Source organism: Carcharhinus amblyrhynchos, chromosome 10 (genome assembly GCF_965287045.1).
Source record: "Carcharhinus amblyrhynchos chromosome 10, sCarAmb.v2.hapA, whole genome shotgun sequence".
Taxonomy (NCBI): Eukaryota; Metazoa; Chordata; class Chondrichthyes; order Carcharhiniformes; family Carcharhinidae; genus Carcharhinus; species Carcharhinus amblyrhynchos.
Genome location: NC_137333.1, coordinates 28,397,639 through 28,412,319, shown reverse-complemented (window position 1 = coordinate 28,412,319; position 14,681 = coordinate 28,397,639). Strand labels below are relative to the sequence as shown.

The following is a 14,681-nucleotide window of genomic DNA, read 5'->3' as shown; positions in this document are numbered from 1 at the left end:
GACTTGAAGATTTGAATTATAAGGAGAGGCTGAATAGACTGGCACTTTTTTTGCTGGAGCATAGGAGACTTTGGGGTGATCTTATAGAGGTCTATAAATTAATGAGGGACAAAGATCAGCAAGATAGTCAACATCTTTTCACAAAGATAGGGGAATCTAAAACTAGAGGGTATGGGTTTAAGGTAAGGGGATAAATACAAAACAGTGCAGAGGGGCAGCTTTTTAACACAATGTTGTGTCTGGAACAAGCTGCCAGAGGTAGCAGTCGAGGCGGGTACAATTTTGTCTTTTAGAAACATTTAGATAGTTATATGGGTAAGATGGGTGTAGAGGGAAATGGGACAAATGTGGGCAAATGGAATTACCTTAGTGGTTAATAAAAAGGGGTGATATGGACAAGTTAGGCTGAAGGGCCTGTTTCCATGTTGTAACCCTCTATGACTCTATGACTCCATTCCCAAATAAAACAAGATTCTAATGATACGCTGTTCCAATAAATAAAATTCTCACTCATTAACAAAAGTAGAATTTAGTCACTCTCTAAAGTACAACCAAGTTTTGTATTTTCTGAAATATTCTGGGCCTTCTCTGTTGATTCTTCAGTCTGGAACTTCTTTCTTTGGTACTGTTACGAAAGGGAGAGTGATCTCCTCGCAGGGAACTAACACTCAACCATTCAAAGAGAAGTACCTCCCTTTCATAATCTATTAAAAGAGTATGTGAGAAAAAGTACAATCTGCTTCAACAATTTTGAGTGGTTAAATGAAAATAACTACCTGAGACTCTTTCTTAAAAAGAAACAAGTAACATGTTATTTTATATGTGGATAGGTTAACTAAACTATTAACAAACCAAATAAAACACTATTCTTATGGAATGCTATTTAGCTAATTACAATTCCCACTTATTAACAAAGAAAAGAATAGAATTTTTATATATTTTCAAATGTCAATCGAGTTTGTAGTCTTCCTCGAATCTTCTTTCTTCTTTGCTTCTGTTTTGAGATGAAATGAGACTTTCTCTTAAGACATAAAATATGGCTGTTACACTGACAAGAGAATTGTCTGTCTGTCTGTCTGTCTGTCTCTCTCTCTAGCTGTGAGCTGTGGCAGGCTGCCTTTCTCGCAATGACTGCCTTTCTGGCAGTTTTCTGGAGCTAGGAGTGGTTTTATGACATACCAAAATCCCTACAATGAGATTGGTTTACAGGTTATCAAAACACCAAATTCAAATTTGATAGGCCGCTGCTATACAAATACCTATTTCAAATTGATTGGTTAAAATTCAAAAACATGTTCTGATTCAAATGCCTAAAGTCTGTTATTAAAGCAACCCTGTTGATTTTGCCTGGTACATTATTTCAGCTCTTGCAGCTCCTCAGCACAAAAAAACTAAACCACTTTTTAAGCAAACAATTTTACAACATTTCTAAAGCGTTTTATAACTTTATAAACACTAACTTCACAACAGTACTTTTGGATTGTGTTTTCTTTAAGACATATATGAAAGATGAAGCTATGAGAGCCAATGATACACTTTCTGAAGAGCTGTGAGTCGTTATCTCTGGCAGGTGGCAATTGCTCTCTCTTTTTGCCCACTGTCCACTTCTTTTATACCCGTGATGACATGTCAATATTTCCCACAATAGGATTGGTCCAAGGTTGTCAAAACCATGAGATATAAATTTAAAAGATTCTTGGTATCTAAATGCCTGATTCAAATTGATTGGTTTAACAAAAAAAATTCAAAAGCCTGTTGTCTTAGTAAAACCGCTATTTGGCCTCGATACAAATGTTTCAGTTTGGGCTCTCCATGAATTGCATTTTTTTAAATCTCTAAGCACAGAAAAAACTCCATCTTTTAAAGGGATTATGCAATGCTTTACCCCCTGGCATTTTACAATTTTATCATTTTTACGGACACCAAATTAAAACTTCCTACCTCACAATGTATGATTACTCTACTTCACGACATTTGCAAGAAATTTCTGTATTTGCAATATAATTAGAAATGAACTTCTTGCAGTGATTTTAAGTATGGTACTGAAAAGCATGATTATTTTTCCAATTGGAAGCTACAGATTGTTATTTCTTATTCTATACCTGATTTGACCCTCTTTCACTTCTACATGTTTTTTTGATGAATTCTTAAAGCAATTTATTAGGAAGATAGACTTTAGTCCCAGATGTTCCATTGCCCTCAATTTGCTATCATCAGCTCACAGATCCAGCATCTTGCAGTCTATGAGGGTGATTCTCCCAAAAAATTCTAAGTGCTGAATTGGTAGAAAAAATGGTGTAATTCAGGATTGTTTTTTCAGTGCAACTTCACATTCGAATCTTTTTCACTTTGTGCAATACAGAGGTCACAACCGTGAAGATCATTGAAAGCTTGGGGGTAGGGCCTATTCACGCCAAAGAGGCTGAAACCTGCGGGATGATTGGGAACCCACACATGTGCATATTTCTAGGAGATTGTTGAAAAGACCTCCCAGCATCGAGATCACTGTCCTTCAACCCGCACAAACATCACTGGCCTCATCGCTGGCCCCCCACAATTTCTATACAGACATCGTTGACCATATCACTGCCCCCCCCACCACAACCCCCAAACAGACATGGCTGCCCGCTCACCCCATGCCCCCACTGATCTGGATAATGTGGATATCCCATCCCTCCATCCCTTGAACATATTACTCTCACTGCAGCCCCGCAGAGAACTCATGCTGTGCACCCCCTGCTTGCGAGCATTCCTCTCTTGAATGGGAGCCCTGTGTATTGCACCCCCAACCCCATCCCTCAGACACAGCATCTTACTGATTGGGAACCCTGAGTATTGCACTCCCCTCGGACACAGCAGCTTATTGAATAGCAGCCAATCAGCACCCCGAGGGATGCATGACACTCAACTGAAACTAGCCTTTGAAATTTCTCACAAGGAATTGTTGCCATCTGGCCCATCTCTGAGCAATTGCAGGACATTCTTAAGGGGGAGGGTGAGCATCCAGAGGTCATTGTACATATTGTTACCAACGACATAGGTAGGAAAAAGGATAAGGTCCTGAAATGTGAATATAGAAAGTTGGCAGAAGGCTAAAGTGCAGGACCTTGAAGATAGTAATTTCAGGACTACTACTGCTGCCACGTGCTTGTGAGAATATGAATAGGAAGATTAGGCAGATGAATGCCTGGCTTGAGAGCTGGTGCAGGGGGCAGGGATTTAGATTTTTGGATCATTGGGATCTTTCCTGGGGAAGGGCTGACCTGTTCAAGAGGGATGGATTACATCTGAACTGGAGGGGGGCTAACATCCTGGTGGGGAGATTTGCTAGAGCCACTCTGGAGGGTTTAAACTAGTTTGGAAGGTGGGGCGGATGGGATTCAAAGCAGTAGAGAGAGAGAAGAGAAAGTTTGAGGACAGCAGAGAAGTTAAAGGGAGTATATTAAGTAGTAAAGGGAGTGTCAGCAATCCTAGTACCAGAGAAACCAGGCAAAATCAAGATAGAGAGCAAGGGAAGTCCAGATTAAACTACTTTTATTTCAATGCAAGAGTCCTGACGGGCAAGGCAGATGAACTCAGGGCATGGATGGGTACGTGGGACTGGGATATTATAGCAATTACTGAAACATGGCTACGGGAGGGACAGCACAGGCAGCTCAATGTTCCACGGTGCAGATGCTATAGGAAAGATAGAACAGGAGGTAAGAGAGGAGGGGGAGTTGCACTTTTGATTAGGGAAAGCACTATGGCCGTACTGTGAGGGGATATATCCGAGGGTTCGGCCACTGAGTCTATATGGGTAGAACTGAGGAATAAAAAGGGGGAAATCACTTTGAGAGGGCTGCATTATAGACCCCCAAATAGGTGGTGGGAAATTGAGGAGCAAATATGTAAGGAGATTACAGATAGCTCCAAGAAAAATAGGGTGGTAATTGTCAGAGATTTTAACTTCCCCAACATTGACTGGGACAGCCATAGTAGTAGAGGGTTGGATGGAGAGAAATTTGTTGAGTGTATTCAGGAGAAATTTCTCATTCCTCCTCAATACATCTCATTCCTCACTTCTCATGTGGATGGCCCAATTAGAGAGAGGGCAAAACTTGATCTCCTCTTGGAAAATAAGGAAGGGCAGGTGACAGAAGTGTTAGTGAAGGATCACTTTGGGACCAGTGACCATAATTCTATTGGTTTTAAGATGGCCATGGAGAATGATAAGTCCGACCCAAAAGTTATAATTCTAAATTGGGGCAAGGCCAATTTTGATGGTATTAGGCAGGAAATTTCAAAAGTTAATTGGGGGAGTATGTGGGAAGGCAAAGGGACGGGACGTCTGGTCAGTGGCACACTTTCAAAAGTGTGTTAACCAGGGTTCAGGGTAAGCACATTAGAATGAAGGGCAAGGCTGGCAGAAGTAGGGAACCCTGGATGACTCGGGATATTGAGGCCCTGGTCAAGAAGAAGAAAGAGGCACACGACATGCATAGGCAACTGGGATCAAGCAAATCCCTTGAAGAATGTAGGGCGTGTAGGAATAAAGAGAGAAATCAGGAGGCCAAAAAGGGGACATGAGATTGTTTTGGCAGATAAGGCAAAGGAGAATCCAAAGAGCTTTATAAAGGGTAAAAGAGTAACAAGGGAGAGAATAGGGCCTCTTAAGGACCAACAAGGTCATCTATGTGCGGATCCACAAAAGATGGGTGAGAGCCTAAATTAATATTTCTCATCAGTATTTACAATTGAGAAAAGCATGGATGTTAGGGAACTTGGGGAAATAAATAGTGATGTCTTGAGGAGTGTGCACATTACAGAGAAGGAGGTGCTGGAAGTCTTAAAGATCAAGTGCACCAAAATAGATAAATCCCCGGGACCTGGTGAGGTGTATCCCAGGACATTGTGGGAGGCTAGGGAGGAAATTGCAGGTTCCCTTGCCGAGATATTTGAATCATCGATAGTAACAGGTGAGGTGCCTAAAAATTGGAGAGTGGCAAATGTTGTGCCTTTGTTTAAAAAGAGCTGCAGGAAAAAGCCTGGGAACTACATGTCAGTGAGCCTCTTATCTGTGGTGGGTAAAGGTATTTTGACAGACAAGATCAATAGGCATTTAGAGATGCAAGGAATGATTAGGGACAGTCAGGATGGCTTTATGAGCGGAAAATCATGTCCCACAAATTTGATTGAATTTTTTGAAAGAGTAACCAAGAAGGTAGATGAAGGTGGTATTATCTACATAGACTTTAGCAAGAACTTTGACAAGGTATCACATGGTAGGTTGTTGCAACAGGTTAAATCTCATGGGATTCAGAATGAGGTATCTAATTGGATACAAGTTTGGCTTCTTGACAGAAGCCTGAAGGTGATTGTAGAGAGTTGTTTTTCCAACTGGAGGCCTGTGACCATTGGTGTGCCTCAGGGATCAGTGCTGGGTCCACTGCTTTTTGTCATTTATATTAATGACTTGGATGAGAATGTAGGAGGCATGGTTAGTAAGTTTGCAGATGACACTAAGGTTGGTAGCATAGTGAACAGCGAAGAAAGTTATCTCCAATTGCAACGGGATCTTAATCAATTGGGCTAGTGGGCTGATGAATGGCAGACGGAGTTTAATTTAGACAAATGTGAGGTGATGCGTTTTGGTAGATTGAACCAGAGCAGGATTTAATCAGTTAATGGTAGGGCATTGGGGAGAGTTACAGAACAAGGAGATCTAGGCGTACATGTTCATAGCTCCTTGAAAGTGGAGTCACAGGTGGACAGAGTGGTGAAGAAGGCATTCGGCATGCTTGGTTTCATTGGTCAGAACATTGAATACAGGAGTTGTAATGTCTTGTTGAAGTTGTTCAAGGCATTGGTAAGCCCACCCTTGGAATACTGCATGCAATTCTGGTCAACCTATTATAGAAAGGAGATTATTAAACAAAGAACAAAGAGTAATACAACACAGGAACAGGCCCTTCAGCCCTCCAAGTCTGCACTGATCATGTGCTCCTAACTAGACCATCCGTTTGTATCCCTCTGTTCCCAGTCTATTCATGTAGCTATCTAGATAAGTCTTAAATGATCCTAGCGTGTCTGCCTCAACCACCTTGCTTGGTAGTGCATTCCAGGCCGTCACCACCCTCTGTGTAAAAAAAACGTGCCCCACATATCTGTATTGAACCTTGTCCTTTTGTGTTTGTCATTTCTGACCTGGGAAAAAGCTTCCAACTGTTCACCCTATCTATGCCGTTCATAATTTTATCAAGTTCTATTAGGTCGCCCCTCAACCTCCGTCTTTTCAGGGAGAACAACCCTAGTTTACTCAATCTCACCTCATAGCTAATACCCTCCATACCATGCAACATCCTGGTAAACCTTTTCTGCACACTCTCCAAAGCCTCCATGTCCTTCTGGTAGTGTGGCAACCAGAACTGGACATAGTATTCCAAATGTGGCCTAACCAATGTTTTATATAACTGCAACATCATATGCCAACTTTTATACCCTGTGTCCCATCAAATAAAGGCAAGCATGCCGTATGCCTTCTTCATCACCTTTTCTACCTGTGCTGTCACCTTTAAGGATCTGTGGACTTGCACAGCCGGATCCCTCTGTGTGTCTATACTCCTGATGGTTCTGCCATTTATTGTATAGTTCCCCCCCTGCATTAGATCTACCAAAATGCATCACTTCGCATTTACCTGGATTAAATTCCATCTGCCATTTCTCCGTCCAATTTTCCAGCCTATCTATATCTTGCAGTAATTACTGAATATGTTCTCACTACCTGCCACTCCAGCAACCTTTGTGTCATTCGCAAATTGATGAATCAGACCAACTACATCTTCTTCCACATCATTTATATATATCACAAACAGCAGGGTTCCAGTACTGAGCCCTGCAGAACACCACTAGTAAGAAGTCTTACAACACCAGGTTAAAATCCAACAGGTTCATATGGTAGCAAAAGCCACTAGCTTTTGGGCTTCTGATCCTTCGTCAGGTGAGTGGAGAGTTCTGATCGCAAACGGGGAATGTAAAGACACACACTCAGTTTACAGAATACTGATTAGAATGCGAGTCTTCAACATGACATCGATGAAGATGAACATCTCGTCAAAGCCATCCCCACACCCCCACTTTTTGCCTTCAAACAACCGCACAACATCAAACAGATCATTGTCTGCAGCAAAGTATCCAGCCTTCAGGAGAACAGTGACCACAACACCACACAAACCCTGCCACAGCAACCTCTGCAAGACATGCTGGATCATTGACATAGATGCCATCATCTCACGTGAGAATACCATCCACCCAGTACACAGCTTGCAACTCGGCCAACGTTATCTACCTGATACGCTGCAGGAAAGAATGTCCTGAGGCATAGTACATTAGGGAGATCATGCAGACGCTACAACAACTGATGAATGAACACAGCTTCACAATCACCAGCAAGACTGTTCTCTTCCTATTGGGGAACACTTCAGTGGTCACAGGCATTTGGTGTCTGATCTTCGGGTAAGCATTCTCCAAGAGGGCCTTCATGACACACGACAGCGCAGAGTTGCTGAGCAGAAACTGACAGCCAAGTTCCGCTGTGAGGACAGCCTCAACCGGGATCTTGGGTTCATGTCACACTATTTGTAACCCCTATGACTTGCCTGGGCTTGCAAAATCTCACTTACTGTCCTGTTTGGAGATAATACACATCTCTTTAACCTATGCTTAATGCTATGTCCACTCACATTGTCTGCATCTTTAAGGCTTGATTAGCTGTAAAAACTCGCATTCTAATCAGTATTCTTTAAACCATGTGTGTGTCTTTACATCCCCTGTTTGTGATCAGAACTCTCCATTCACCTGACGAAGGGTCAGAGGCCTGAAAGCTAGTGGCTTTTGCTACTAAATAAACCTGTTGGACTTTAGCCTGGTGCTGTGAGACTTCTATGTTTACCCCAGTCCAACACCGGCTTCTCCACATCATGAACACCACTAGTCACAGACCTCCAACCAGAAAAACATTCCTCCACTGCTACTCTCTGTCTTCTATGGCCAAGCCAGTTCTGTACCCATCTAGCTAGTTCACCTTTGATCCGTGAAATTTAATCTTTTGCACCAACCTGTCATGAGGGACCTTGTCAAATGCTTTACTAATTTCCATGGGGACGACCTCCATGGCCCTTCTCTTGTCAATCATTTTTGTCACCTCCTCAAAAAACTCAATCAAATTTGTGAGGCATGATGTCCCTTGTACAAAACCATGTTGTCTGTCACTAATGAGACTGTTCAGTTCTAAATGTGTATAGATCCTATCTCTCAGAATCTTCTCCAACAATTTCCCTACCACAGACGTCAAGCTCACTGGCCTATAATTACCTGGGTTATTCTTGCTACCCTTCTTAAATAATGGGACCACATTTGCTATCCTCCAATCCTCTGGGACCTTGCCTGTGTCCAATGAAGAAACAAAGATTTCTGTTAGACGTCCAGCAATTTCATTTCTCGTCTCTCTCAGTAATCTGGGACAGATGCCATCCTCCCCCCACTTACCTTGAACTAGAAAGAATGTAGAAAAGGTTTACTAGGATACTACTGGACTTAATGGATTTAGTTATAAGGAGAGACTGGATAGACTGGGACTTTTTTCTCTGGAGAGAAGAGGCTGAGAGGTGATCTTATAGGGATCCATAAAATAATGAGGAGCACAGATCAGCTAGATAGTCAATATCTTTTCCCAAAGGTAGGGGAGTCTAAAACTAGAGGGCATAGTTTTAAGGTGAGAGGGGAGAGATGCAAAAGTCTTCAGAGGGGCAATTTTTTCACACAGAGGGTGGTGAGTGTCTGGATCAAGTTGCCAGAGGTAGAAGTAGAGGTGGGTACAGTTTTGACTTTTAAAAAACATTTAGATAATTACATGAGTAAGATGGGTATAGAGAGATATGGGCCAAATGCGAGCAATTGGGATTAGCTTACGGGCTTTAAAAACAAAGGGCGACATGGACAAGTTGGGCTGAAAGGTCTGTTTCCATGCTGTAAACTTCCATGACTCTATGACTCTATAACACTGTAGAGACTATCACCGCAGTGGGTACTTTTAGTGTTGAGGCTTCTGGGTCACTAAGTGGTGAGCACATCACAGACACCAACGTACAGCAGGTGAAGGCGGGCACATCTGAGGGCTCGGCCACAAGGAGATCTGTTGGAGGCGAGGATTCACCTGTCCCCAAGCCAGATGCCAAGTTTCATGGTTTGTTCATCCCAAGGTTGGTGGAGGTGCATCAGCAAACCCGGGGAGTTGTGGAAGGGCTGTCAGCAACCATGCTGCGACTGCAAGGCTGTTTAGGCGAGTCCAACAGAACGCTGTTGCAGGAGGTGGTGCCAACACAACGTGCAAACCAGGCTGACACTGCAAGGGTAGTGATCGCAGTGGAAAGTCTGGCTCAGAGATCTGTCCTCATGGGTAACAGTGTTCAGGCCAGACATAGCGGAGCATGGGCATGGGTGTCGGGGCATGTGGGAGACACTGCTGACCATGGCTGGGACTCTTGCCGGCATCCTGGAGACACAGCCGGCTATTGCTGTGAACCTTGACAACTTAGCCTAATCTCAGGAGCTACTGCTCAGGGGTTCCAGAGCCAGGCTCGCTCACAGAATGCTGTAGCAGAGGGGCTCCAGGGCCTGGCCCAGTCTCAGAGAACCAGTGCTGAAGAATCACAGACCATGGGGCAGATGTATCTGCATTTCCAGGACTGGCATAACCAGGTGTAATCGGAGCCTCTGAAGCTCAGTCCAGCTACCCTGGCATCCCATGGAGTGTCCCTGGGGCATCTAGGCATCCCAAGGGAGGAGGAGGGGCTTGAGGCCATGCTGGGGCCTTCCAGCCAGTAGATCCCAGATGACACAAAACCTTAGATTTGCCCTTCCTCACACTGGGGCACCTCAGGGCCAGCTAGATGAACAGAGTGGCACAGAAACAGTGTTCTCCAGTAGTCAGCCGGAGTCTCCAGGTCCCAGCTATCTAGGGGACATCCACCAAAAGCATCACAGGCAATGAGGCTTGCATCACAGCTGGACACCTCCACCTCCGATGCGCATCCAGGCGAAGCACCTAGAAGAAGCAGTAAGACACACAATGCTAGTAAGTTGTAGGACACGGGTGAAGGTCACCAACAGTCAGGGTTTCTACATCACTAATATTAAGAGCACAGAACACTTTATTTGCACCTCACAACTATAACTAATGTATCTCTGATTCTCCCCCCTACAGATCTGAGTCATTCCCATTCCCATGCACAGAGATGCTGCCTGTTGTGCCCTGCAAAACTCAGCAACATGCTCCAGTGTGCCTGCCCTATCTTCCCCAACATTCACCAGTCCCTTGGTGCAAGTGGCTCCCCCCGCTCCACTGGGATCCCGCGAAATGTCCGACACGTGCATCACCCAGTCAAAAAAAATAAGCATGTCACGATGGGAGAATCACCCACTATGGCTGTGATTTTGAGCCCACATTAGCGGTCAATAAGACTGCCGATGCAGGCAGAAAATTTGGTGACAATCAGAAAACACAATTCTCACTGCAGTTGTTTGCGGTCCTTAGCTGCCCTTCATGTCTGGACACCTCTAGGTTTAAAGGGGTCTGGCAGCTGGTTCGCAGGTGCTTAGGTGCAGTGCTTTCAAAGGGTTTAAAACTGGGCACCAAACAGTCATGTATTGCAGTGCTGATTTAACTGGAACAATTAAGTCATCTCAAGAGAGTCAAGGAGCTGATTAGGCAACTGGGTTCAACTTGTAAATGGTAAGACAGACTTGAATCCTGTGTCCTCACTGCTGGGCTTGTGACAATATAGCCACTAAGGGATTGCCCTTCCAGAGTTTGAGCTGCAAAATGGGTGAGATTGAATGATTCCGGAGGATCAGTCCTGGGGACTATTGTGAGATTCTTGGATGGGGTCCCATGAGAGGTGAGACTGCATGAGCATAGTGGGGGACTCTGACAAGGGGTGGTTGCCTGCCTCATGAGGCCTAAAGACTCTCACTAGAGGGAGGGTAATTTCTTTGAGAATTTATCCCACACTCAGTGGATATTGTGAAGCTGGAGGGGATAATGCTAGGGTGGTTGACTGTACCAGATGGATGGCTCATCTGATCTAATAATTATGAGCTGGGGGAATGAGGGTCCCCTCTAAGGATGAAGTTGACATGCTAATTGCAGTCTTCACATGAATCAAGTGTGTTTTGCCATCTACTAGAGGATGCCAGTTGCCTAATCATCTATTTGACCATCTTGTACCAGTCAATTGTGCCAGTGAAGTCAGCAGTGCAATACATGAGTATACCACTGTTTGATGCCCAGTTTTTAACCATTTGAAAGCTCTGTACCTAAGCATTGAATTCATACTTATGTGGGAAATTAGACAAATACAACGTGAAGTCTGAGGATGAGTGGTGAAGTCTCTCACCACTCATCCTGCTCAAGAGAATGAGCATCATCTAGGTTTCCCTTGAGGTTAGAACTGGGATCCACTGAATGCACTCTACCACCCTAATACCTCATGCTTGGGGGAGCAGGGTTAGTGACCGCTGCGACTCTCAAGGGTGCAAGAATTTCATTCAAGTGAAGTTGAGAAGAACAAGTGTGGGGAAGTGGCTGTTGTGTGAGGGAAGGGAGTGAGGCTTAGAGGAAAGGCACTCACTTAGGGGAAGCACATGAGTGGATGTCCAAGATGCTGAGAGGATTGGGGTTAAGGGTTTTATCAGGAATCATCATCCATCATTTGATGTTCTCTTCCCTTTCGTTTATGATTCTGGAGCATCATGGAGCCAGTCAAATTGATTGTTCTGTTGATTGCGATTGACCAGCCACTTCATGCGGCCAGGACCAGTGCAATGCAGCTGAGGGGGAGGCTGAGCCAGCTATTCTTTTGGGAGCAGGGCCACAGATCGCGGAGCCTCCGAGAAACGTTATGGACGTGGGTATACCGCTGTAGAACTTCCTAGCCCCAGATGTCAGATATCCAATGCTGGATAAACTGCAGCTATCCCAGGGGAACAGTGGACTAACTGTGTTAAGTGATATAAGGACATGTTCTAGGAGGTTGCTTGTGGCCCTTAATGTTACTGCCACTATGCAAGAAGATTATTGCAGGGCTACATGTGACCTGTGTGGTATCCCAGTTAGTTGCACACAAATGCATAAGGTCTTATGCCACTTTTCGCAAGGGGCCAAATGTACATTGCCAATGGTCCAGGGCACCTTGACCATTGGCTATGCTCATTGGCCCAGGTGCAGAGTATGATTACTGCATCCACATGGTTATGTGGTCTCCATGGTGACATGGGGCCATTCCCTCAATATCTAGATCATCTTTGACCACGCGATGCACATCATAAGAGGTGTGCCAATTTCCTAGGGATCATCCATAGCAACAACTGGAGGGATGGCACTTCAGGAGGTGGCTGATGACATCAGTGCTGAGGCCACAAACACCCACTGAGGCTTGCTATGACGAGGCTCGTGTCAACAAGCACACTGGTCGAGCAGTGGTTGGACTGCTTAAGATGCAGTTGGTGAGCCATCCAATAACCGCCCCCCCGACGTGTACTGCATCATTGTAGTCTGCTGTGATCTACAGAATCTGGCACTTCAGCAGGACAGACCAGCTGAACCATATCTCCTCAAATAAGGAAGAAGTTGAGGAGGACAGCATGGTCAACTTGCGGAGTAGGAGGAAGGACCTCGGGTGATGACCAGGGCTCAATTGGGATGAAAGATTTGGGACACCCTCATGCCTTCTTGGTTTGGGGACAACCAGGATTTGGGAGTGAATGAATCTCCCACCATGGGGTCTGACAAAACTGACTACTGTGGTGGCTCTGGGTGGTCCTTGTGATGGAGTCTACACTCATGGGCAGTGCATAAAAGCCATTGGCTGCATACCACAGGAAAATGATGATAACTTGTATTTAGGACAGAGTGATGCTGCTCTCATCCCCAGCATTGTGTCTGACTCCCACCTGACAGAGAGATGAATGTGTCCTGCCAATGAATGAACTTATAGGCTTCAGACGCTGAATCACTTATCTGAGCTACTATTGCCCTCTCTGATCAGGGTCCTGGTGTTTTTTGCCACCTTATATCTGTGGTGGGTAGGCTTTCAACACTTTGTCAGCTCCTGGCATTCTCACCACTGGGAAAATGTAGCAGACATGAGAGACCTAAGCATTGGAGGGGGGGAGTTCTGCAGGGATGAAGCACCGAGTATGCACAGGCTTTAGCAGAGCTGTAAGGGTGAACCTGTTTAATACAAGAGCAATATTACAATGGATTTATCTCTATTAGAGCCTTGGTACAGCCATGCCATCAAGTTTCCGATAGTTTCTTACTCTTCCTCACCCTCCCACTACTTCTATGTGTATCCCCAGAATCTACAGCTGAGGTTGAGGCAGCCTGTTGCCTTCCATACCCTGTTACCTGAGATGACTTTGTCAGACATTTCCTGGAGGACATGGACCTTGAGGGTTCGGACTTAATTCCAAGCTGACAGTTGTTGCAGCATTGCCTTCTTCAGAAGCATCTTAGTTCTCAAAACCTGGCACTGGCAAACTGAATTCCTCCTGTCCTGCTCCTTCCTTAAAACATTTGATTGAGGTACAAAATTACTTAGCCATGCACAAAAGCATCCACTGTTACATAGGACAAGCAGCATGGTGGAAAAAAATTAGGCCAAAAATAACCATTTCAACACCAGCAATGCTTGTTGGCTGTGGTTTAAACTATGCTCTCTGTGGCGGTCTTCCATCTCAGTAAGAAGTCTCACAACACTAGGTTAAAGTCCAACAGGTTTATTTGGTATCAAATGCCACTAACTTTCAGAGCGCTCTCCTTCGTCAGGTGAGTGGGAGTTCTATTCAAAAACATCGCAGAAAAATCACTAACTCAATTTACAGAATAATGATTGGAATGCAGGTCTTTACAGCTAATCAAGTCTTAAAGGTACAGACAATGTGAGTGGAGAGAGCATTAAGCACCAGTTAAAGAGATGTGTATTGTCTCCAGACAGGACAGTTAGTGAGATTTTGCAAGTCCAGACAAGTCGTGGGGGTTACTGATAGTGTGACATGAACCCAAGATCCTGGTTGAGGCTGTTTTCATGTATGCGGAACTTGGTTATCAGTCTCTGCTCAGCCACTCTGCATTGTCGTGTGTCGTGAAGGCTGCCTTGGAGAACGCTTACCCAAAGTTCAGAGTCTTCCATCTTATCAGACATGGCTTCCATCTGGTGGTCTCCTCTATTGAGTATTGGCTGATGTGGCTGAGGAATCTCATTCTGACATTACACTTCTGCCACATTTACTGCCGTGGAGTACATATGTTGAGAAACAACAAGGGGCTGACTTCTGTTTTTTCTGGGCACTCTTCTCAGACAGTTGAGATTTTTGTTTCTGCTTGCCTCTTCGAATGCTCCTCCAAACAATCAGCCTCTGGAGGTCACAGCTGTCTCACAGTTGTCAGTGTCAATGTCTACTATCTTCATATTCACTTGCAGGTGACCATTGTATTGGAGGTATGGATCCTTAGGAGGTTGTAACCCAATGGCCCTTCACTGATGGAAGGTCTTTGAATGTGTCCGAGCCAGTGGAAACGTTGTTGGCTTAATGGTGAGTGTGTACTGATAGAATAGAAGACTACAAGATTATGAGGGGCT

At 44.6% G+C, this 14,681-nt stretch overlaps 1 protein-coding gene across 1 annotated transcript in view; it reads left to right on the top strand.

Annotated features, from left to right (window-relative positions):
• Positions 1–14,681, top strand: part of LOC145349481 (cilium assembly protein DZIP1-like) — a 390,694-nt gene that overhangs the window by 189,097 nt on the left and 186,916 nt on the right. The window lies entirely within an intron of this gene.